This window comes from Indicator indicator, chromosome 1 (genome assembly GCF_027791375.1).
Source record: "Indicator indicator isolate 239-I01 chromosome 1, UM_Iind_1.1, whole genome shotgun sequence".
Lineage (NCBI taxonomy): Eukaryota > Metazoa > Chordata > Aves > Piciformes > Indicatoridae > Indicator > Indicator indicator.
The window spans coordinates 35,991,334-36,015,807 of record NC_072010.1 but is presented as its reverse complement, the minus strand read 5'-3'; positions in this window follow the sequence as shown (position 1 = coordinate 36,015,807).

Sequence of the window (24,474 nt, the reverse complement as noted above, 5' to 3'; positions counted from 1 at the left end):
TTCTGTTGCTATGTCATTGTGGGGTTTTTGTTTTGTTTTGTTTTCCCCTTATATTTTGCTTAGAGTTGGTTAAAACATCACAGAAATATGGTCAAGTAACCTATCAGTATTTTGGAAAAACATTCTTCGATCTTTCAGATGATATTTTCTTTATGTTGGGATCTGCATTTGTTGCATTTGTTACAAATGAAGTGTTCCTCATTTAAAATTTTTCACAAGACTGAGTAGTATTTCCAGATATTACTAAGGCAGAGAAATGGAGACAAGAAAGAAGAAGTTGTTTGCTCTATATGCGAGTTTTAAGGAATCTGTGAGCTCTTATGTAAGTTTACATCTGAAACCTACCCACTTCAATATTTTATCACGGGCACTGACCTGCACTCACTGCTTCAAAAGAAGATGAAAATTCCCTTGCTGTACAGTTTTTACTACTGAGTTTCAACATAATAATTAGAAGCTGACAGCTTGCATCCTAAGGTTTCACATCTTCTACATTATATATCCTTTCATAATATTTTTTAAAAATCATTTGTCTTTGCATCAGTTTTTGTTCAGACAACATTCACTTTCCCTGCTTTCTGAGACAGCAATGTAAGATTTACCTTTTAGACAGCATTACTATGATTTTTCCTATTTGGTACTAATTAATTGAAAAAATCATACAGATGTCAAGGTAGTTTTCTTGTTGTACCTTTAACTGCTTTAGTTAAATGACTTTATTTATTTAATTTTATTTACTTCTTTATTTACTTTTAACCATAAAAAGGTACGTTTTGTCACAGAATTCATAATTCATTAAACCAAAACTGGAAAAAATACTTTTGCACTCTGTTATTCAAGAAATAACAAAATTAATATCTATAAATAAATATGAAGTATGCAGTAATTTCTCTTACTTCAAAGGTCAATATTTCCAAGGACTCCTCTTCTTTATACAATCTCTATAGTGAGGTAGACTCCCCAAAAAGAGCTGATAGCGCAGTCTGAGGCAAACAAAAGGTGCTAGAAGCTTGTTTCATGCTTTAAGTTAATAATTCCCCTCCTCATATATCCTAACTAATTAAGATTTTATTACAAAGGACATAATTGCTTTGACAATGCTATGTTCCTTGACAGCCTCATCTCAAGTTCAGTCAGTAAAGTATTCAGTGTAGTTTTCAAAAACCTTTCTGCATTTAGAGAGATATTTCTTAATTCTTTATCAAATATGACTATGCAGCAGTGAAGTAATTTGTTTAATAACTTTTGTAAAATGGTAGACTATTTGTACTGTGGTTATCAGCACTTAAGATTGGAGAAAAAAAAAACAATGATAAAGTGGTTTCTCATTGTTTTTAAATTACCTAATTCTAACCTTAACAATGAAATCTTCATTACTCTAAGTCATTGTAATTTTATTCATTAGTATCTACCTCAGAAACCACAAAAATGTAGAGCTGTGATTACTATGGCCCTTACTCAGGAATTTGACATTCATATTTAGTGAGGGCTTTCTGCCAGCTTAGCAGAGTTGTTACATGATCACAAAGAGAGCATTAATTTACCTTTTTATCTCCTGAACAGAAGATAAACCTAAAAGTTGGAAAAATATTCCTTAAAAGAGTATCAACATATCCATTTTGTGCTTTTTTTTTTTTTTCATATTGTAACTCTTCCTCTCTATTTGTGGTGGAGTTAATTTTGCCTTTATTATGGCCATGGGTGCATGACTGTTTCAAAATACTGGGAAAGGGCAATGAGCCAAAATCGTTATCTTCACTTGAAGTGTTTAATACCAAACGCAAATATTGGAGGGGCTTGAGTGCCCAAGCCATCCCTGTGGGCTGTATGCGTCTGATTATAAATGTCCCTGCTGCACTGTCAGCTAGTCCTCAGCATGACTTCAGTCCAGTGTTGTCAAGGAAATAATAAACTACAGTCTTTAACTACTTATCATTAAGGGACTGAGTTTAAAGGACACATAGGTTGATTTCCCCTCAAATACTACTGCAAAATTAAAATTGTTAATAAGGAGGTAGCAAATTTAGAATTAGAAATCATGCTGCTTTAAATGTCAATTCCTCCTGTATATCTCATGCAGCGTTAAAACCTTTAGTGCCCAGTGAGATACTGTTGATGAAAAAGATAAAGTAAGCTGATGACTACTTTCTACATACAGTTCCAATGGTCAGAAATTTTATTCTCTGGTCTAGAAGAATGAAAGAAGGCAATGCCTTTATTCACTTCTTCATGGAAGAGTATCACCTGAGGGAGACAATGTATTGCAATGATCCATTGACAAGAATACATTAAGCACACAAAAAAATAAAGGGAATATGAAAATGAGAAATGTGGAATAAATAAAAAAAAATACATACATTTTCCTGAATAACATCCCTTAAGATTTATTTTTTGGGGTTTTTTTTTGTTTTTTTTTTTTTAATTAAAATTTTGGTATTCATTACTTGTTCTTGCTTTTCTATGAAGCAAAGTGTATTTCTCAAATTATTTCTAGAATTTTGTGACACATGATAAATTTTAAAAGAGCTATTGTGTTTGTTCTATTCAAACCTAACATCATTATGTGCTATTCTCAAATATCTCGTAGATATTGTAAAGAATTTTACATTCTTCAATACGGGACAATCGTTTATAACTGAGCTTTTAATCACCAGGGACTTGGGATTTATTATTTTTAGAGCTGATGTAAAAAGGTAAAGATAGTGTAGTCCACTAGTTAACTTCACACTGCATAACACATATCATAATGCAGCTTATTATCACTATATTTCCTAAGTTTATATTTCACCAAAATCTGGATTACATATTTATTAATATTGTATTTCAGCGGTTTTTATTTAAGAAGTTCTTTAAATAAATTTTAAATTTGATTTGTGGGTTGTTGTTCAGGAGTTTTCTACCTCCATTTCAGTGAGTATATATTTAAATAAAATGTGTTATATATTCCCAAATCATCAACTTTGCCTTTAAGTTTGATGTAGGAAACAGAATTAGCCATACACGGACAAAAGTAGGTGCCAGAGTACTATTTTCTGAGAGCTTGGAAAGACGTGGCATGTGACCTTCAAACACTTGTGTTGGTCTGGACTAGAAATTAGAACATAGGAGACATGGCATCTAAATGGGACACATATATATTTACTGCATATTCAATTAATCAGTGGAGAGAACTTTTACAAGACAATTATTCTGAGATAAGCAGGTTTTATAAGGAGCGTCTGAGGGAACTGGTGTTTAGTCTGGAGAAAAGGAAGCTCACGGCAGACTTTCTTACTGTCTACAACTACTTGAAAGGAGGTTGTGGTGAGGTGGATGTCACTCTTCTCCCAAGTAACAAGTGAACAAGAAGGAAGGACAAGAGGAAAAAGCCTCGGATTTCACCAGGGGAAGTTTAGATTGGATATTATGGAAAAAAATTCTTCACTGAGAGGGTTATCAAGCAGTGGAACAGACTGTCCAGTGAAGTGGTTGATCATGATCCCTGGAGGTATTTAAAAGTCATAAAGACGGGATGCCTAGTGACATGGTTCATTGTTGCTTCTTGTAGTGCTAGGTTAATGGTTGGACTCAAAGATCTTAAGGGTGTTTTCCAACAGAAAGTATTCTATAATTCTGTGATTATATAACCTTAAGGAATATCAGAGGGACTGCCCATTATTGCTGTTGTTTCTCCTCACTGAGTAAGAAGGATGACTAAGATTCCTAGCTCAGCTTAGAACCAAAATATCCAGATATTTAAGATAAGCAGATAAGCCTTATAGCTGATAGCAGTCTATCTCATTTATTAATGCATAAGCATGTTTTTATGTTTTTGTTTTCCTAATGTTTCATTTAACCAGTCAAGGAACAGAAACAATATCATGAAAGAATAATGAGACCAAGAAAAATGGCTCAGTATCATCATCAGACTTGATGATACAAGGAATCAAGTCATCATACTAAACAAAGAGTATAAGAATTATTTATTGAAATAATTCAAGACAATAAATGTCAAGAAATCTTGATTTATTTTTAGTAAGGAGTTAAGATATGAATAAAAGCCAGCAAAGTTTGTTAAAAAAATATTTCCATGCCTCTGATCTCTGTCTTACATAATCCTTGTGACTAGAGTCGGTGTTTTGAACTACAGTTGTCTCAATGTATCACATAAGGGTGAAACAATAAAACTTTACTTATTTACTTACTTATCCAAGGCATTTATCCATATAATTTTAAATTCATTGTTACATTAAGCAAGTGCAGTTGCACTCACATTAATGGAATTCTGCTTGCTTAGCCCTGCAATTACTTTGTCCCACTGGATAAGGGATCTGGGTAACAGCACTTTCAGCTAAATATCATTATTTTCATATTGCTCTGGAGAAAATGATACAGAGGATTAACATTCCATCCAATACCAAAAAGAATATCTGGTCTCAAATCTTGTGTTAAAACACTGGTTTTTTGCTCACAGGCCTGAACTCAAATCACAACTCTGTCTAAAGGAAAAGGTTCTGCATTGCCTTGTGAACATCTCTCTTTGTGACATTTTGGGACTGCTGACAGGAAGTTTTCAGGTTATGCTTGACATTTTGATAAGTAACATCACATGAATTGTCTTAACTTTGCCTGAGTCATGCTGTGTTGGTTTGAACTGCTCTGGAAAAGAGATAGTCTTCATAGTATCTCTTTTGAATCTTTTACATACTATGTGATATAATGCACAATTAATTTACATTTGTTGTAATTAAAATTAATGAAGTACCATAATGAATTTTTCTTTATCTAGACTTATTTAATTACCATTCTAGATTTTACTTTCTAACCTAGAATGAAAAGAAAGGACATGGATAGCTTAAACGTAGATTGGCCGTCTTCTCACTGGATTTTAATCAAGGTGAAATGGATTAATTTTGTCGACCTGCTTTGGTTTACTAGCATTTGTATGTGATTTATATGTAAAGAAATGGAAGAGTTCAAGATGTATATAGTCAAATTTATGTTTAGAAATCACTTTAAGACCCTTCTTTACAATGATTTTTTCCTCATTATAATGAAAATCAAGTTATTATGAACTACTTGTCTTTATAATATTTTTGATTTTTATTGTCTCATATTCACTCAAAATGTTCTTCACCCCAGAAAAACCAATGAAGTTATTAAAAACTCATTGTTTCTAAATGGTTTCAGGGTAAAACCCTTAAGAGGATTTTTGTGGGTTGCAGGGATAAAAGCAGCTGAATCAACAATTTGCTACTATTTTACTAGGTTTTGTAGTACTGCAAAGAAGATATTTCAGAAGAGACCATCTACTGTGAGACAGAGAGGTAATTACTGAATTTGGAAGGGAAATAACCGGAAAGATGGTATGAACTTCATAAATTTTAGAATAAAGAGGTCTGCAGCTTTGACCTTTAATAATGAGGAAGGAAAAAGGTGTCTCCCACCTGTAATTGTCTAAATAGCTGTGCAGTAACTTTGTTTTCTACCTGAAACAAAGTTGAAGAATGCTCATTACAAAATTTCAGTGCATTTAATGTATATGTTTATTTGGAGTTTGAACAGCATAGGGTATCCTTGAGTAACATTGGAGTAGAACGAATAGGAAGAATCTGAATAGTAAAATTTGATGAGAATATGCCCTTTATTGTTGAGAATTTGTACTGTATGTATCAGACTGAAGGAAAATATGTCTAAGTTTCAGGAAATTAAGTGCAAGATGAACAAGGAGGGTGCGACAGCTACTGTGACTATCCAAGTGGCTCCATATTAGTGTATAATTTATGAGAGCAATTGAGCATATGAATAGCCAGAACCTTCTCTCATGAGATCAATGATGGGGTGCTCTTCTCATCAATCACATTACTTCTTTATCATTTGTGTGATAAAAGCTTTAATAGTGTCAAGGAAAATCCTTTGACTTATTGGTACCTGAAGAGTACACTGTGACAGTGTGGGTCAGCTTTGCCTGTAACTCTGCCTGCTTCCTTGTTATGAGCCTGTTTGGTCAGTTTTTTCCAGCAGTACATGACTAATATCTTTACAGAGCAGTTGCCAAGTTGATCCTAGAGAAATCAGTTAGATAAAGAGAAAATTAATAGTTTTGAGGTTTACTTGCATCTTTAATCTGCATTTATTTCCACATTTATCCTTGTTTGTCTAGAAAATGAGTAATAATGTAAAAGAAAAGCCAAACTTTTAAAATGTGTGATTTTTATCCTGCAGGTTGATGAATGTTGTTATAAGGAGTACACATTTCAATTTCCTTTAACATTTTACATTTTCATCATATTTTATAATGTGAAATAATAAAAATGAGAGAAGTCATTCAAATTTCCCCTACAGAGATTACTATTTAGTTGGTTAAACACTAGGGAATGATGGCTCTTTCAGTGAGTAAAATGTCTGAATAATTAAATACTTAACTTCTTAAATTTCATGCTACCTGAGGCTCATAAAAGAAAAATTCAGAAATTAAATCTTTCTATGGACAAACTTCTGTCATTTTCTCCTAAGACCTTTCCTACTGAGACAAAGAACAATGGCATTTAACTCCATATTGGTGATATCTAAATGAAGTTAAGTGCAGATGCCTATGTTATCTATGGACTCTATTCCAGTGTCTAAGTTTTTAGTGCAGTCTAGCCAACAGTTCATGGAGTCTGGAGAGCTATTCACCTCATCTTGATAAGCCACCTATATTTTGTAAGCTGAATAGCTTTCTAGAATATGTTTACTTTTTCAGGCTCAATTAAATCACTTTCATGTACCATGTCTATCTTAGATGCTTTAAGATATCTTAATCTCAACTGACGCTCTAAATGTTTTAACTGTCTTGTAGGTTCAATGGCACATTCCAAATACATGCAGATGTCCTGTATATCTCCCCTTTGATGTCTTATATATTTTTTGGATGCCTCTGTTTAGGTAACCAGCCAAGAACCCACATTATAAAATCTTTGTATTTTTAAGTAGAAATTGACACCCTCACTAATGGACAGAAATCACCACCTGGATACCTAATTTTTTAAGTTTCTATTGTCTGGAACTGAATCACATCATTATGATAGTTTTCTTGAGTAACATAGGTTTATTGTGTAAGAGGGTTTGGATAAAGTTTTCAGAAATTTGCATGTCTCAAAAATCAGTAAAAATCACCACATGTGGCTATCTGAGTGCTGTTTTATCACTCATTGCTGGCATTAGTTGCCCTAACTGTGTAACAGTCTTGGGCAGTGTGAACAGTGATGTCCACCCAAAAACTGGCCAAGAATTTTTTTTTAAGATGTTTTAGATTCAGGCATGTAAAAAACCCTAAATCAACAGCAAAAAAACGCAACCAAAAACACTACAAAACCCAAACCAAACCAACAAGAAACCAAAACAACCCCAAAAATAAAAACAACTAAACCCAGAAAATATCTCAGCTAAAACACTATAATTATCACTGAAGTAGTGACATTGTCAAAAGGACTAGACTCTACCAAACCTTCTACAGAGTAGCATCATCAGAGATGGTCTTCAAAGCCATTATACTATGAAGAGATACATGGAACAGTATTTCATTTTCTTCTGTGCAAGTAGTCCAACCTTCACCATGTTTCTTTATACCAAAGTGCTGCAATTTTTCATTCCTCCTCTCCCAAATACCCAAACATACTTTAAGTACTTACAATCTGATTAATCCAAGCAATTCTTTTTTTCCATGTCTGATTATTCAAAGTTGTGATTTAGTCCATTTTTACATATCAAATATTACCAGACTAGAAACTCCTCCTTTTCCTTTCCTAGTAAGTTTTTCAATACCAGTATGATTCATCTATTCTGGTTAGCACTAGTTATGAGATAAAGATTATTTCCAAGTGTGTGCAAAAAGTAAAAACTCTGTATGTAGTGAAATTCATAGCTGCAACTGAGGCTTTATGGGAATTTCTCAGGAACCTTCAGGAACCTATGGACAATCTAAAGGACCACTGCTTGGGCATGTGAATCCCTCTTATGTCTCACTATAGATCCACACTTTTTTGTCCTGGTTTGGGGTACTTTTTTTCATTATCTCTGAGGAAATGTTACAGGAAAATAATGGCACAATGATGAAGAGCATACTGTAGCTACCTCTACCATCTTGATTCTTTGAATCAAAAGACACTATTTTCAGGGTGACATTTTTGCTATCAATTCTTTCAAAAGGAAAGAAATCTAAGCCTATTATAAAAGCAGCTCATTTTGAATCAAAGTGTTTGCTGTAGATAGCTATGTAGCTATTGTCAAAGGTTGTCACTTATCACAGAATTATGGAATTCTTCTGTTATGGGATTGTAGCCCTTTGTCAACTGCAACTGCTATTTATTCATTCCACATGAGGAAAAAAATTTAAAAAATGTCTACAGTACTTCAGTAGCCTGAAATCTGTGAAAACTTTTAGGGATCAATTCAGAGGTACTGCTTGACCCTTTTAGATAATAGCTTATAATTAGTACTTTTTTTTTTTTTTCCCTTTAGATACACAAGAAAATGCTGCAAAAATATCTTGTGAGGCTGAAAGCTTTTTCTAAAGGAACAAACAAAACTGAGCACTAAAACCACAACTAGTAAGATACTACCAGTAGTTTGCTATTAAAACATAACAATTAACATTGTAAATGTCTGCTACTGTCAACTAATTATGTTAAGCTCAAGCCAAACTTGGTCTGGTGACATCATGGTGGAGAGGGGTGTGTATATAAATATATACACAGCCAAAGTTTTAGACATTAAGTATTAAATTTGGGAAAGTGCCTTCACCCAGATGCTATTTAGATACTTGAGGATGGAAATTGGGTTAGTTTGCACCACTAAGTAAAGCAGGAGAACAGTGTTGGCTTCAGGCAAGTGCCTGAAACAGGAGGTTTGCCCTGAGGATATGCACTAATTTAAGCTTGCCTTCTGTGGTCAGTGCTTCTCTCACTTTCAAAAGAGTACACCTCAGAGTATGAAGAGCTTCCCAAGAAATAAACTTTTCCAGATTAAGGTCATCCTTCACCCCTACAGTGGTAAACCAGAAAATGCTCAAAACACAGGAGGAGTGGACAGTTACCAAACCAATAGTTTAAGACCCAAAAGAGCTCTATGCAAATACCCAAGACAAAGTATTTCTTGAAAGTCAGTTTCCACAGTGATACATATGGTAGTTATAGTACCAGCTCTATATCAAAAAGAGGTGGTAAATGTGAGTACCTACAGTGTTATTTTAAACATTGGACAGTTCCTAAGGACATTTAAGAACAGAAATTTTCATTTCCACCCTAGGTCATGGTCATGCACAGCTTGCCTTGAACCTGTGCATAATGGATGTTAAGTTCAGTTCCTGAATTTCTGAGGACTAATAAAATTGAAAATTGTTGTTGGAATGTATATGTTATCTGACTCTGTTCAAACTCAAAATAACTTAGTTTACAGTCTACATTTTCCTTTACTCATCTATTATATTCTAATTTTCTTCTTGAGTGAACTTCATTGTATGTAATTAAAACTATGTTAGACATCCCATCTCAGTTAGCCTCCAAGAACACTACAGAAATGCCCTTATGGGTGCCTGATGCCTTTTTGTGAGCTTCTCATAGGCTTTGGTGTCTTACAAGGGGACTCTGTGACAGTTGCCTGAATATGTCCAGAATACATTATAGTATATTAGCTGTCCTAGATACATGTGAAGAAGCAGTTGAATTCAGGTCTGAGTTTCCTATGTAGTTAGGATAGCTGCATACATTTGCTCCACTTTTCATCACAGGATTAATTATCTTCTGGAGGTACATTTTTCCTACTGGCAACAAAAGCATCTAGATTTACAATTTAGCCCAGTTGAACCACTTCTGGAATGCAAAAATTAGGTGAGAGCATTTACCACAGCAGTTGTGAAATATTTCTGGCTGCATATGCAGAGGGTCCATCATTTCTGAAACTCAAGAAAACTTGAAGTCAGGATGTAGTCTTGTTGGCCAATAACTTCTCCAATGAAATGTTATGACATTTTGTTCACACTGTTATCTGTTCCCAGTGTATCTGCTTACAGTTTTTTGCCACACTTCAGGAACATATTATTCGAAACTGGATTCTGTATGAAAATATCAGAGGGCTTCTCTTGTACCCTGACCAAAGTGATGAATAAACTACAGGAGAGCCTAAAGACTTAAAAGGGAAATGAAACAAGTAAAAAACATCCACAAACAACTTAAATATCATGTTCTAAAAATCCATGATGTGGCTATTCAGTATTTTATCAAGAACTATTTATTAGTGTTTAAAATATATTTCTCTAACTATACTTCATCTGAAGTTATAGTCTAAATTTATTAATACTGTAAGATTAACATGCTTAAAATATTTTTAGAAACACAAATCTAAGTATTTCTTAAAATTCCTGCATTAGCTTCAGAACAGTTCACAAATATCTTAATTTGTTTCACTTGTTCATCTATATTTTATTTGTTTGCATTAAATTGATAGTTTGGTTTGTTTTGCTAATTAAAACTAAAACTGAATTAAGACTGCACAGTATGTTACCTCTGAGAAATTATAAAATAATAATAAAAAAGTATTATGTATGGCACAACACATCTAGCAGTACAACTGTCCTTGAAGTTTTTTGATGACATAAAGGCTGGGGTCAGAGTGGCTGGAAAGCAGCCAGGCAGAGAGGGACCTAGGGGTACTGGTTGACAGCAGGCTGAACATGAGCCAGCAGTGTGCCCAGGTAACCAAGAAGGCCAATGGAATCCTGGCCTGCATCAGAAATAGTGTGGCCAGCAGGAGCAGGGAAGTCAGCACTGGTTGGACCACACCTTGAGTACTGTGTTTACTTTTGGGCTCCTCAGTTTAAGAACATTGAGATATTTGAATGTGTCCAGAAAAGGGCAATGAGTCTGGTGAGAGGTCTGGAACATAAGCCCTAGAGGAAAGGTTGAGGGAGATGACATTGTTTAGCCTGGAGAAGAGAAGGCTTAGGGGAGACCTTATTGCTCTCCAGAACTACCTGAAGGGAGGTTGCAGCCAGGTGGGGGTTGGTCTCTTCTCCCAGGCAACCAGCAACAGAATGAAAGGACACAGTCTCAAGCTGCACCAGGGGGAGTGTAGGCTCAGGGTGAGGAGAGAGTTCTTCACAGAAAGAGTAACTGACCATTGGAATGGGCTGCCCGGGGAGGTGGTGGAGTCACTGTTCCCTGGACATGCTCAAAAAAAGATTGGATGTGGCACATGGAGCCATGGTTTAGCTGTCAGGTGGTGTTAGGTATTAGGCAATAGGTTGGACTTGATGATCTCTGAGGTCTTTTCCAACCTGGTTGATTCTGTGAAAGTTTACATATGTTTTGATTATCCTTCTGTTTGAATGTTATCTTAATTATTTCTGTCTGTATGATTACTATAATTAGTAAAATTTCTACAACTAGTACTATTTCTAATTGAAAAAGTAATAATAGGATGAAGAACTTCTTTTTCCTTTGATCAATAAGTTTATTTTTAAAAGGTAAACATATAAAGTATTATGACAGATAGCCTTGTTGCAATTGTAGATCTATATGCTTCCCACAGTTCAAATTCTTTGTGTATTTCTCGATTCTTTCTTACCTAACAGCTGGGGTTACCAGCAGCTGTAATATGTGAAGATTTTAGTTATTCTTTACAGGTATGTGAGATTTGTACTTTATTAGCAAAATAGCTACTTAAAAGTGAACTAAGTAAAGGGTACAGGAAAGATTTAGTCTTCATTGATCCATACTGACAGCAACATCAAAACAGGCTATACAGTACCTTTTACACTTTAGTTCTACTACATTTAAACTGGGATTCGTCTTACTTATTTATGAGGATACACTGTAACATGTAACCATCTGGTATTTGAAATCCATCTTTGCCTGATAATTTTCTGATCTCTGTGTCTCTGGATGGTATATTGAATTATAGGAGATCTGAAGTATGGAGATTTAACAACTCCCTAATTAAAGCTGCAGCATTTGTGCAACAGACGAATACTATTTCAGAATAAATTAATATCAGTAAAAAACAAGGAACTAGCCTGAGTGTTTTGTGGTAAGCTGCCAAAGCAGTCATGAGGGGTAGAATAATTTGCTTAGCTGCAGCAGCAGTACAAAAAGTATATCTTGAGTATCAATGTAAATTAGAAAAGGAAGTTAATGAGATGAAATAGCAACATGAAAAGCAGGTACCCTAGGACCCTCCAACTTTTGATTAAACGGTTGGAAACTAAACACTTTGTGGTAAATAATACAGACAATGTGTTAAAGCTTAATGAACAAATGTACTATGAAAATGAGAATAAATCCAACAAATAATTTGCATATGATTGGAATGAAAAAAGAAAGGAAAAGTTTTGTTGTTTATTTTTTCAGTTTGAGAAAGAAGAGACACTGCAACAGATCATAATCCAAGAACTGTAATGAGATTTCCTGCATGTTCTTTATAAAACAGATTTATCCTAGCTAAATATGGGCCACAAGAAGATAGTCTTCTTTTCATCCAAAAAAGAATTGCAACGGATTAAGGAAAGAAGTAAGATGACGTTAGTTCTTCTGGGATCAGAGGTTAACAACAAACCATCAAAGACTCTTCTCTCATGAAAAACAACAGACCAGATGGAATCACTGTTATTAAAAGAAAAAAAGAAAAAAAAAAGTTGTCTTTTTTGGTTTTTTTGCTTGATTGAGAGCACTTTTATTTATTTGACTTTGTTCTGTGTTACTTAAATGGAAGCATTAAAAACTGCAGTGGAAACTAAGCTGTGTGGTAAATCACATATAGTTTAACACTGGCCTGGAGAGAAGCCCATTTTCACATATTAAGAGGATATCGATTTTCCCTTTCATGTAGTATAGCATTCAGTGAAAGTGTCTTCCTCCACACAGATATTGGGGCTTACCGCTGTTACATTTAATATTATAGCAGCATACTTAAAAAGGGATGTGGATATTAGTGGACTGTAATGAAGTATGTAATGGCATCCTGGCCTGTATCAGGAATAGTGTAGCCAGCAGGACAAGGGAGGTTATTCTTCCCCTGTACTCAGCACAGGTCAGGCCACACCTTGAGTACTGTGTCCAGTTCTGGGCTCCTCAATTCAAGAGAGATGTTGAGGTACTGGAACATGTCCAGACAAGGGCGACAAAGCTGGTGAGGGTCATGGAGCACAAACCCTGTGAGGAGTGGCTGAGGGAGCTGGGGCAGTTTAGCCTGGAGAAGAGGAGGCTCAGGAGTGACCTCATTGCTGTCTACAACTACCTGAGAGGAGGTTGTAGACAGGTGGAGGTTGGTCTCTTCTCCCAGGTGACCAGCAGAACGAGGGGGCACAATCTCGAGATGTGCCAGGGGAGGTATAGGCTGGATATTACGAGGAAGTTCTTCACAGAGAGGGTGATTGCCCTTTGGAATGGGCTGCCCAGAGAAGTGGTGGAGTCACCGTCCCTGGAGATGTTCAAGATTGGATGGGGCACTTGGTGCCATGGTCTAGTTAATTGGATAGGGCTGCGTGATAGGTTGGGCTGGATGATCTTGGAGGTCTCTTTCAACCTGGTTGATTCTATGATTCTTAGCATAGAAGTGATTTTTAGCATGTGTTTTTCAACACCACAGTTGAACCACATTGTGGCAGAATGAAGAAACAATTAAAAACATGAAGGAAAACTTAAGAAAGAGAGAGACAAAAAAGTCTGTATCATGCAAGAAGTTTCTGTAAGTACAGGGAAAAACAAATTGAAAGGTTAGATCAAAGTACATTTTTAGAGATAAAAGATGTATAGCGTGATTTTCATGAAGTTGTTTACAGAAGTCAAAAGCTTTGAGAAACTTCCAACATTTTAAGATTTGATGTTCCTAAGGGACTGACTCCAAAGTTATGTATAAACTTACACTTCTAGAAGTTATAGTTTTCATTGTAGATTTAAATAATTTTCTCGTTAATTGTTTCAAAACCTTCACTCATTTTACAATCCTTGGAGAATGTGTTTTGTGAGCACAGAAGTGTCACTGAAACAATTTATTTGAAGATGTATTTCACTTTCATGTGTTCATCAGAGAGCATAACTGAGAATCTAAACTCTAGGCAAAGCAGAGTTAAGGCTTCACAGGGGTTACCTCCTTAGATAAATAGTGTGTATTATCCATATGATGTGTTGGAGCCACACACGGAGTGGTTCGTAAAGAACTGCTGAATTAAAACTGACAATTGGATTCACTTTATTTGTCAACGATCCAGCTCCTGCAGATTCAATTAGAGGTTCGGATTCAATTAACCAGAACTTTTCATGTGACTCTCCTATGTTCTTAGAGTAAAATCTTGTTGCCTTCCTGAGAAATTCTTCATAAGCACATAAAAGTCACATCTGGCAACAGAGCTAAATGATTTGACAAACAAGACCTTAGTGATTTCATAGGGGAAATCAGAAGTGTAGTTGAGAGGGTTCAGGGCCCACACATAATACATGCAGGCTTATCTGAGCTCAGTGTTTGTCATGCAGGATATCTGGCATCTAAGGTCAGATGCAAATAGTACCACAACATCACTTACCTAATTGTTTTTGGGTCATGCTGAGCCAAGTACCCATCTGGAGAGAGGAAGGCAAACAAAAGACTTGTTTAATCATGCAGCTAAGTGTAACCAACACAGGCAAAAGCAGTACTAAAAATGGACAGCAGTAACCTTATTAGCCACTGAAATTGCTCTGAATTGAGTAAACCATATTGATTATTAATGTTCACAAAAGTCAATGTCCTTTGTTCTGTAGAAGCACCCTCAGGGAAAAGAGTATTAAATTATAATTATTGGTCTGACACATCCAGAAAATAGTACCTTGTCTTCTCCAACTCAAACACTTCATAGCAACAGTGACTGAAACAAATCACTAGGACTAGCTCTTATCCTTTGATTCCCTCCTGATGAATTTCTCTCAGAAAGTGAACCTTAAATAGATGGATGAGTTAGAGTACATTATACTTGATGCAAGAGGATTGTTGTTGTGGGCATCTAACCTGGAACTGAATGTAGGGAAAATGCAATTTTCACAATATTCCAGCCTTTAATTACAGTCAGAATTCATATCCCCAAAAGGATATGAACACAACAAAAGTCTGTTCTCCTTTAAAAATTTAACATAAATCCCACATTCTGATGTTAAGAATGATTTTTTTTTTTTTCTGTCTAAAGATGGTACTCAGATATTTTGCTCTGCATGAAGATTGCATTGTAATTTTTCCTCTTTACAGATGGATATCAAAATGTAACTTTGGTCTTTCTATTTAACTGGATCACAATTTCTGAAAAGCATTACATAGGAAAAACAAATGTTATGGGTATTTTAAGGAGTTGCACTATCCTGTTAGTATAAGTCTCCCTATTGCTAGAGACTGAAATACAGATTTTAGTGCAAAGTATACTTGAGTTTCCGAGTACATGTATTCATCAGATATGATAAACATTGTAGCATTTTTGTCCTGGAAATTAAGAGAACTGTGGATGGCTATTAGAGGAGTTAAATGATTACAAAATATCTCACCTGTTATCAAGTTGAAAGATACCAGAAATATTCAGGAGGCATTTGTATGTTTAAGTAATATCCTAGACTTCCTAAGGACGAGGTGCCTTTAATATTCAAGATGAGTTGATAGGCATAACTTTATTGTCATAGTTTTCAATAACTTTGTGAATGTTACAAGTTTTTCTCCTCCTGATTTTCCAAGCCTTAGAATACAAGCCTTAGAATAATAAAGAAGTACTGTGTATTAATAAGTGATATGCTTAGTGAAATTGATAGAAGTTATTGTATTTCATTACATAAGGCTCATTGGAATTTTCAGTTTCCACTATTTTCAATGATACCTAACCCAAGCTTTTGAAATCTCAGACCATGTTTAATTACTCTTCTACTGATGAGAGGCACATACTTGGCTACTTGTGTTAAACTCCCATGCTTGCTTTAGAAGGGAAGGGCAATGGATGTCATCTATCTGGACTTCTGCAAGATCTTAGACAGTGCCCTCCACAATGTCCTTCTCTGTACGCTGGAGAAATATGGATACAAAGGATTGACTGTTCTATGAATAAGGAATTGTCTGTATGGTCACATCCAGAGGGTAGTAGTCAGTGGCTCAATGTACAGATAGAGATGGGTAATTGGTGGTACATGTACTGGGACTAGTGGTGTTTAATGTCATCATCAATGATATGAAGAATGGCATTGAGTGCACCCTCAGCAAGCTTGCAGATGACACCAAGCTGAGTGGTGTGATAAATATGTCAGAGGGACAAGATGTCACCCAGACAGACATGGGCAGGCAAGCTGAAGAAGTGGGCTTAGGGTTCAACATAGCCAAGTGCAAGGTCCTGCATCTGGGCTGGGACAATCCTCAATATCAATACAGGCTGGAAAGTGATGTGAAAGAAAGCAGCCCTGCAGAAAAGGACCTGGGGCTACTGGTGGATGAAAAGCTTGATATGAGCCAACAATGCACACTTACAGCCTGGAAAGCAAATAGCATCCTGGGCTGCATCAAAAGAAGCATGGCCAGCAGATCCAGAGGTGATACTTCCACTTTGCTCTGATGAGAACCCACCTGGAGTATTGTGCCTAGGTCTGGGGTCCTCAGCACAAGAAGGACATGGATCTGATGGAGCAGGCCTAGAAGAGAGCCACAAAGATGACAGGAGGGCCACAAAAATGACCAGAGGGCTGGAACACCTCTCCTGTGAAGACATGCTGAGAGAGTTGGGGTTTCCAGCCTGAAGTAGAGAAGGCTCTGTGGAGACCTAATAGAGATCTTCCAGTATCTGAATGGGGTCTACAAGAAAGCTGAAGAGAGATTGTTTAAAAGGGCATGTAGCAATAAGATGTTAATAGATTTTAAACTAGAGAAGAGTAGATTCAGACTGGACATTAATACCAAGTAGAACACTGGAACAGGTTGCCCAGGGAAGGGGGCCTGAAGAAATTCAAGGTCAAGATTTATGAGGCTCTGAGCAACCTGATTTAGTTGGGGATGTCCCTGCTTACTACAAGGGGGTTGAGGTAGATGACCTTTAAAGGTCTTTTCCATCCCAGTGTATTCTATGATTCTTTCATTCTATGATTCATAAACTTGCATGTCTCAGTTCTTTATTTCAATACACTTCAATAACAGTGCTTACTTTGTTTTTTTTTTACAGATTTAATTCTGAAATGAATTTATCTTCTTCATGTTTACAAATAAGTCTTGATTCTCATTATTTTATTTCTGAAAACAGTATGCTTACCCCTGTATTTGTGATACTGTGCTGGAGTGGAGTTCCCTCAGGGGTGCCATCTTCTTCATGGATGTTTGAGATTATTCCCTTCTACTGAAATAATAAGAAATTTTCATTTATGCATGTTTCTCTTTTTCACTTAATACTTTTGATTTCTCTGCTGTTTCTCTACCTTTTGCTACTATTTTTCTCATTTATGCAAGGTATTTTTCTTCAAGACTTGACTTAATAAAAAGAATTCCCACTCACATTTTATTTTTCAACGTATTCTAAAAGGCTTTCCCTCCAAATCTTTCAGTTTCATAGTATTTAACATTTTTTTTTAAGTCATTTGGTATCAGATGATATTAAGATGTGAATTACAGAGAACTATATATCACATCAGCAACCAATTGAGGATCATAAATGCAATAAGATGGGTTTGCTGATTGTTCTTTAAAGATAAGTAAATTATTACATAACAGCAAGATACACATGTACATAAATAATAAAAATAAGATCAATAGTTTTGTCTTTAGTGTAATTGAAAAGATTATTTTTTGTGGCTATTTTGTTTGTCCAGTCACTAAGAAAAAAATTAAGAGACAAGAAGTTCTCTAACTGTAACATCAAGCTGAAAACAGTACCTCTGAAAATGAGAGATGACATAATTCATAGAGTTTCGATAAATAACTCTTCTGTAAAATAGAAAATTAGTACAACATTTCAGTATTTTATATAGAGGAAGAAACTAAAGACATTTAACCTAACATAATGTACGAAATTTATAGCAGACACAAAAATTTTTTTGAGAGAAATGAATATTCTTTGAGTGTAAATTAAAAAAAAAATCAAATCAAGTTTAATATATGGATTTCCCTTTCCCTTAAATTAATTGGATTTTAATAAACATGAACTAAATTATTTTCAAGTGTCTGAATATATGTAAGTAAAACTTTTTTGCATTTTAAGTAATTTTATAATGCATGTTGTAAAAAATAAAATATTTATAATTGATAGATAAAATGCATTTACAGTTTTTAGTGGATCATAATTTGAGCTTTAATTTAATACTTATAAGTTTATTATTTGAAAAATGGTTCATTGTTCTGAAAAAAAAGTTATTTTTAGCAGCATTTACACTAACAAAATACTGCATCACTGCAATCTTGTAAAAGGAGTAATCATATGCAGTCAAGTATTTAACAAATGGCATCACTATAGAATTATCTGTTAAACTTGTGGGACAGTATCCTGAGAAAGCTCATTCACCTCTTCATAAACAGTGGAGTTACAGCAATTATTTACAAATGTCAAATGAGAATCTAATCAAACTTTTGTACTTCTGTATGAAGTAAAACATTGTCTTTCCATATGTTCTCCTAATAAGTGAAATAAAGAGAAGGAAGACACTGTAATAAAATCATTCTTCATTACTGTGCATTATTTTCCTATAAACTTTGGCATATATATTCACTAAAATTGAGCAGAGCACAGGTAAAATAAACACATTATCAAACAACTGAAGATGCAAAATTTTCCAATGTTGACATTTCTACTACTTTGTTATTGCTCTAGCTTTCTGTAGGGAAAGAGTGGAAAATGGCGTGAGGTGGAAACAGAATAGACTACAAACAAATAGACAACATGACTATATACAATATAAACAAATAGTCTTATGCCTATGGTTGTTAATACTATTCTTCAGGGTGAAAGGGAGTTTTTATATTAATCTGGTTTGTATTAATCTGTTTAGAACTAAACCAATGTATGGAAGTCAGAATAACAGGAACTAAATGATTGTATGAAAGTGAGGAATTTTGAGGGATGGGATGACCATGTTTCACAATGTGCTTCTAAATCTGTAAATTGAAAGAAGGGAAGACATGAATCTTGGACTTTGCATTTAGAAGCTAGAAGCTTGCTTACTGTGCAGGAAGAAAGGTGTCTATACTACAATGTAATGCTTAGATAAAGGTGTGTCCAGCAGGTCTAAGTAAGTTCTTCTACCTCTCTACTCTGCCCTGGTGAGACCGCACCTGGAATACTGTATCCAGTTTGGGGCTCCCCAGTTCAAGAGAGACATAGAGATGCAGGAGAGAATCCAACGGAGAGCCACAAGGATGATTAGGGGACTTGAGCATCTCCCCTGTGAAGAGAGACTGGGATCCCTGGGGCTATCTGGACTTGAGAAGAGAACGCTGAGAGGGGATCTGATCAATGTCTATAAATGTGTGAGGGGTGGGTGTCAAGTGGAGGGGGCCAGGATCTTTTCGGCGGTTCACAGTGATAAGACAAGGAACAATGGGTTCAAACTTGAACGTAGAAGATTTCACCTCAACACAAGGAGAAACTTCTTTACAGGGAAAGTGACAGAGCACTGGAACAGGCTACCCGGAGGGGATTTGTGGAGTCTCCTTGTCTGGAGACTTTCCAAACCTACCTGGATGCATTCCTGTGTGGACTACCCTAAGTGATCCTGCTCTGGCAGGGGGGTTGGACCTGATGATCTCTTTAGGTCCCTTCCAACCTCTGATATACTGTGATGCTGTGACACTGTGTAAAGGTGAATCTGTAGAATGCTTATCTAAGACAATATATAGATAATGGGAAAATAGGTTGGAGACAGACTAGATGTTGCTGTAGACATGAGCAGAAGAACAGGGAAAAACAGCCAAAAGAGCATACATGGAGATGAAAGAGGCAACTGAGAGGAAGACCCTTCCAAACCCACTGCCAAGAGACACTGCCATGCATGATGGGAGAAGCCGAATGTAAATGAATAGGAAATAGCATGAACTGTATATTAACCCTGTAAAACTTGTGTTCAGATGCACACGTTTGGAGGGGAAAACCCCTGTGTGTCCAGTGCTGTGTCTAACACTGTTACATAAACAATTAAAGAATACCTACTTAATATCTTAGCTGTTGAGGTTTTTTTCTATTTCTCTGTATCAAGGGTACATACGAGAGGAAGAATAAAAATTATCTGGGCTGAAGTACGATGACAGAGACCCTAGAGGAAAGGTAGATAGAGTCATAGAATCATAGAATCAGTCAGGGTTGGAAGGGACCACAAGGATCATCTAGTTCCAACCCCCCTGCCATGGGCAGGGACACCTCACACTACATCAGGCTGGCCAGAGCCTCATCCAGCCTGGCCTTAAACACCTCCAGGGATGGAGCCTCAACCACCTCCCTGAACAACCCATTCCAGGCTCTCACCACTCTCATGGTGAAGAACTTCTTCCTCACTTCCAGCCTGAATCTCCCCACTTCCAGCTTTATTCCATTCCCCCTAGTCCTATCACTACCTGATAGCCTAAAAACTCCCTCCCCAGCTTTCTTGTAGCCCCCTTCAGATACTGGAAGGCCACAAGAAGGTCACCTCAGAGCCCTCTTTTCTCCAGACTGAACAGCCCCAACTCTTTCAGTCTGTCCTCATAGGAGAGGTGCTCCAGCCCTCTGATCATCCTGGTGGCCCTTCTCTGGACACATTCCAGCACGTCCATATCCCTCTTGTAACAGGGGCTCCAGAACTGGATGCAGTATTCCAGGTGGGGTCTCACCAGAGCAGAGTAGAGGGGGAGAATCACCTCCCTCGACCTGCTGGCCACACTTCTCTTGATGCAGCTCAGGATCTGGTTGGCTTTCTGGGCTGCAAGTGCACACTGACAGCTCATGTTGAGCAGCACCCCCAAGTCCCTCTCCTCAGGGCTGCCCTCCAGTCATTCACTGCCCAGCCTGTATTTGTGCTTGGGATTGCCTTGACCCAGATGCAGGACCTTGCACTTGGTCTTGTTGAACCTCATGAGGTTGGCTTGTGCCCACCTCTCCAGCCTGTCAAGGTCCCTCTGGATGGCATCCCTTCCCTCCAGCATGTCTGCTGCACCACACAACTTGGTGTCATCAGTAAACCTGCTGAGGATGCACTCAATGCCACTGTCCATGTCACCAACAAAGATGTTGGACAAGACTGGTCCCAGGACTGAGCCCTGAGGGACTCCGCTTGTCACTGGCCTCCACTGGGACATGGAGCCATTGACAGCCACTCTTTGGGTGTGGCCATCAAGCCAGTTTTTTGTCCATCTCATGGTCCACCCATCAAACCCATGTGTCATCAGTTTGGAGACCAGGATGTGGTGTGGGACAGTGTCGAAGGCTTTGCTCAGGTCCAGGTAAATGACATCAGTTGCTGTCCCCTCATGTATTAATGTTATGACCTGTTCATAGAAGGCCACCAGGTTTGTCAGGCAGGATTTGCCCTTGGTGAAGCCGTGTTGATTGTACCCAATCACCTCTTCACTATTCTTCTGTCTCAGTAGTGCCTCCAGGAGGATCTGCTCCATATCTTACTGGGCACAGAGGTGAGACTGACTGGCCTGTAGTTCCCTGGTTCTTCCTTCTTACCCTTTTTGAAAATGGGAGTAATGTTGCCCCTTTTCCAGTCAGTAGAGACTTCCCCAGACTGCCAGGACTTTTGGAATATAATAGAGAGGGGTTTAGCAACCTCATCTGCCAGTTCTCTCAGTTCCCGTGGGTGTATCCTGTTGGGTTCCATGGACTTGAACACTTTCAGGTTCTTCAGGTGATCACGAACCTGATCTTCACTTATGATGGGCAGTTCTTCTTCCCAGTCCCTGCCATTATCTTCCATGACTCCAGGAGTGTGGCTTGAGGGCCTTGCAGTGAAGACTGAGGTAGAGAAGTCATTGTAAAAGTAGCACTTCCTTAATCATTGTCATAATACCTGCCTATATTACAATAAATTCTGGAAGATATTTAGTACTCATACTTTGTACAATATTTTTGAGTTATGAAAGAAGAAGATGTAATTTTTCTAAAATAAAGGGGAATTCTACTGTTCACTAATAAAAGGGTTTGCTACAGAATATAAATGTTTAGCAAAACAGAAAAAAACACGTGTATCAGTAGAATCCATCCAGTGCCATCAGTATTTATAGCTAGTTAATATTTTTGGCTGAATGAGGGATTTATTCAGTATGGAATTTCCTAACTTGCCACATTCATTGTTGTGATGAGAATAATATTGCTTACCATCAGTCATCTTGCATGCTTCAACTGACAAAGCCTGGCAGGATGCTTCACAACAATGAGAAGCCAGGCTGGAAAATTTACAGTAAACTGTTCCCTGAAGAGGAAAAAGTGCTTCTAATAGGATTTTTTTTTAAGATGTCCTTTTTGCTTGTTTCTAGATTTTGCTTTAAATTAAAAGGTATCAGCTGGCAAAGCCCTGTTTAATTCACTACCCCAGCTGGGACTCCATGAAGTAGCATACCTCCTTGGAGTAAAATACACAGATAAATCTCCCAGTGTTCTATGAGACACAGGAAGAACATATTTGCAGCACTTCTGCCTGGAAGGCTTCAGTAGGACCTCCTGTCTACAGGAATAAGCTATGCTAAGCAAAGGAATAGAGGTAGAATTAAGGGCTGGAGTACTGTGAAACTGATACACAGGGCTGATTTCTAAAAAAAACAAACCAAAACACCACAAATCATTTTAAAAAAGGCATTGAAAGAAAAAATATAAAAGAGAAAAATACCATGTAAAAGACATATTTGTACATTATATATTCCTTAAGTTAATGTGAGGTGAATTTTCTGCTTAATTCACAGATGTTATATTTAATATTTTTTGTGGTGGTATCTTCAAACACGACCGTAACATTTACAAAGTATATTTACAGGTTCGGTTATTCAGTTGTGAGCAATACATTCCACATATGAAGACAGTTAAACGATTTAAGCAGAAATCTGAGAATTTCCAATACAGCGATTTCAACTGGAAATAAAGGCGCCGTGATCTGTGTTTTCCCACAAGGGTGATTTTGTGGCAGATTAGCAGCCTACTCATGGCTTGCTCCTCTGTCTGGTATCTTCCCAGATGCTGTACCTATAATTCAAGGGGCTCTTGGCTCAGAGATGGATAAGGGGCCTCTCTCCTCTTGTGTGCTCTGTTGATGGGCTGTAGCTTTTCCTTGGCTTGGAGAGGGCTAAGGGACCTCTCTCTCTCTCATGCACTCCATTGCCGGGCTGTAACCTTTCTGTGGCTCTTCTGGGGTTTGGTTTTCATGGGGATTTTCCCCTTTCTGCCTCCAATTAGGGGCTCTCGGAGTGTTGTTTGCCTTGGTCCAGGTGCCAGGCCCAGGTGTAGTTTGCCTGTTAGGGCAAGATCTTCGGCTGCAACTCTGGCAGCAGTTGGCTCTTGTTACTTTCTGGGTGAGAACAAGGCAAATTGCCTACCTTCTCAGATGGTTTAAATACTGTCCAAAGACAATGTCCTTTGGTAACAGAGAAGCCTGATAGCTGAATTTGTAGGATGGGGCATATCCAAACACAGCCAGGGGCACATGCAGATCACAGCTGTGTTACAATGTTAATTACATGTGCTACATGTTTACCTGGACCATCTGCACCCCAGAAAGTGTCCAGGTTTGCACATTCACAGGTGCTTAATCTGTTGTCCTGGATAGGGTGTGTTTTGGGGTTTGTCTCTTCAGGACAAACTGCTACATATTTAAGCTGTTATAGCTGTGAATTTCAGTGTATTCATCTATTAATAAATTTAGGACTCATTGGCCTCCTGCACTAGCTTTGTTTCTAACATTGAAAGGTCTGATTCACCACTCTGTTATTCTATTAAATGCAGTGCATTTTCACAGAAGTAAAACTGGAACAGTCTGGCGTAAATCAGGTTCCACCATATTTTCTGTATGATGAAAATGTTAGAAAATGTGTTTTGTCCAGTCCAACTCTAATGCATTTCCTTTCTCTGTACATATTCGAGCACTCTCAATTACTATCAGATATATCTTGCTCTGGAATTTTTAGAATCCTGATCTATTTTAACAAAAAGTGAAAAATCAGTTCTGATTAGTAATTAAGAAGTTAAAAAAACAAAGAAACAAAGAAAAACAAAGAAACAAACAAAAAAAGAGAGGACAGAAAAAAGAAAAATATATGCAGAGTTACTGTGATGTGCCATGGAAATCACTCTTCTGTAAAGGAGCTAATTTGAAAGTTCAAGGCAGTTGTGATTCTTTCTGTCTGTCATATTTCCTTATTCTTGTCAGTCTGCTCTTGCATGGTGGAAATATCTTTCCACAGCCAATACTTGTAATATGTTTTCCTGGCTGCTTAGCCAGTGGTTTTAGTCTATATTGTAAGATATGTACCAAAAAATCATGTACTTATTTTACGCTGAACTACACTCTACATTACAGATTA